The sequence below is a fragment of the Pipistrellus kuhlii genome, unplaced genomic scaffold (assembly GCF_014108245.1).
Source record: "Pipistrellus kuhlii isolate mPipKuh1 unplaced genomic scaffold, mPipKuh1.p scaffold_m20_p_2, whole genome shotgun sequence".
NCBI lineage: Eukaryota > Metazoa > Chordata > Mammalia > Chiroptera > Vespertilionidae > Pipistrellus > Pipistrellus kuhlii.
The window spans coordinates 128737619-128740251 of NW_023425515.1; positions in this window are offsets into that span (position 1 = coordinate 128737619).

The window sequence follows — 2633 nt, forward strand, 5'->3', positions numbered from 1 at the left end:
AGCACGCGCCTGTTGGCGGCGGCCGCGCGGGACAGCGCCTGGCGGGCCAGACCTCCCAGCCACCCACGTTCCGGGACAAAGGGGCGCTGGCTTCCGTTAAAGGGACTCTCCTCGTTGTTCCTCAAAGAGCCCGAGTTGGGATGGAACTGGAACAAGGCCCGGAATGTAGAAGGAGCTGTGGGGAAGCCGCGTGTCTCCTGCCGGCACGGTCCATGGGGAAACCTTTTGATGGTACCTAGCAGACGTGATTGGGATCAGAGCTTCCTGTGGTCCTCCGCACAGTTTGGTTTGATGGGAAATAAAACTTGCAGCGCAGAGACTTGCCCTCCCAGGCACTACTAATGGCTAAGCCGGAAACTAGAAATGTGATGCAAAGTCGTGGAAACGGTGTGTACCGTGCCGGGAGCCTATGAAGAGGTTCCAACTTGGCCATTAGACATGGTGTGTGGCACGTAGGCTTCTGGAGAGAGGGGAAAGGATGTGAAAGCATCTAAGCAGCTCTGAGTTTTGCTTCTGTCCAGGGTATCTAGTAATGTCAATGTGTATTAAGTTCTTCACAAAAGTGCATTTTTTTTTAAGTGTGTCATACTGTTAGAAGAGCCTATGTTATAAATCAGTTTTGGCACTATTAGTTAGATACTTTGTTCCTGATACATTGGACAGCAACAGGCTTATTTGAAATGTTTTCTTAAACTAGTTTAACAAAGACTCTACTAGATGTAACTCCAGGAGATCTTGGTGAATTATACTGTTTTGGTTTTGTCTTTATTTTTTAAAAATATATTCTATTTGTTTTTTACAGAGAGGAAGGGAGAGGGATAGAGAGATAGGAACATCAATGATGAGAGAGAAACACTGATTGGCTGCCTCCTGTACACCTCCTACTGGGATGGAGCAGAAACCCAAGCATGTGACCCTGAGTGGAATTGAACCCAGAACTCTTCAGTCCTTAGGCCAACGTTCTATCCACTCAGCCAAACCAGCTAGGGCTTGTTTTTCATTTAGCATTTTCTCCAGTACACTTGCCACTTCTTTAATTTCTAAAGTGCAAACTCTATTCAATGCTACAAAGTTTAACCAAACCCCAAATATTTTTATTAAAAAAACATTAAAATTTTCTTCAAAATAGGCATGCCCGGGTTTTCAGCTAAATTTACAATTTATAACATTTGTAATTTGAAGCTTAACATTAAAAAAAAAAAGCAAATAATACTGTTCTTTTTGTTAATTTGTCATTGCTAATACACCAATTGCTAGTTTGTGGTAATATAAATTTTAAAAATAACTTACAGCCTGGCTGTGTGGCTCAGTGATTGAGCATCTACCTATAAACCAGGAGGTCACAGTTCAGTTCCAGATCAGGACACATGCCTGGGTTGCAGGCTTGATCCCCTGTGCAAGAGGCAACCAAACAATAATTCTCTCATCAGGGATGTTCCTATCTCTCTTCCTCTCCATTCCTCTCTGAAATAAATGTTTTTAAATATATATATATATATTTTAATCAATAAAAAATATATATATTTTTTAATCGATAAAATATATTTTAATCAATAAAAAATATATATTTTAATCAATAATATATATATTTTAATCAATAATATATATATGTATATATATATATATATATATATATATATATATATATTTAAAAACATATTTATTTCAGAGAGGAATGGAGAGGAAGAGAGATAGGAACATCCCTGATGAGAGAGAATAATTGATTGGCTGTCTCCTGAATGCCCCGTACTGGGGATTGAGTCCACATACCGGGCATGTGCCCTTGACCGAAATTGAACCCGGGACCTTTCAATGCACAGGCTGACATTCTTTCCCCTGAGCACCAAACCAGCTAGGGCAATAAAAATATATTTTAAAATACATTAATAACATATCTATTATATACTCTTTTTTGGGGAGGGATTAGCACTGTGCTAAGTATTTAGGTACTTAGGTATTATCTCATTTAATCCTCAGAGTAATCTTACTTGATACTGTTTTAATCTCCATTTTACTGATAAGAATAGTAAAGCTGGGAAAAGCTAGGTAACGTCCCTAAAATCAATATAGCAGTCAAGCCCGGCTGGTGTGGTTCAGTGGTTGAGCATTGACCCATGATCCAAGAGGTCCCTGATTTGATTCCCAGTCTGGGCATATGCTAGCGTTGCAGGCTTGATCCCCAGAAGGAGCCATTCAGGAGGCAGCCTATCTATGTGTCTCTCTCACTGATGTTTCTATCTCTCTCACTTCCCCTCTCTCTAAAGATCAATAAAACATATTTTAAAAAATATAGCCTTTGCCTTCCCTCCCCCTCATGCAGCACACAATAGATATCTGACATTCTTGTTGTGGGGAACACATCCCCTGTGCCCATGTGGTTATGGCCATGTGGGCCTCCACACATGAACTATTAGACTTTAATTAGTTTGGATGTTAAACAATTCCCGACTATAAAATGGAAAGGAATTCTCTGGACGCTGGCCTGCTCCTAGAATCCTAGCTGTTCCTTTTCCAGAGCTGGCTTCTCTCAATAAACTTTGGTTCCATTAAGTGCACACACATACACACTAGAGGCCCGGTGAATGAAATTTGTGTAGTTGCGGGAGGTGTCCCTCAGCCTAGATTGTGAAAGG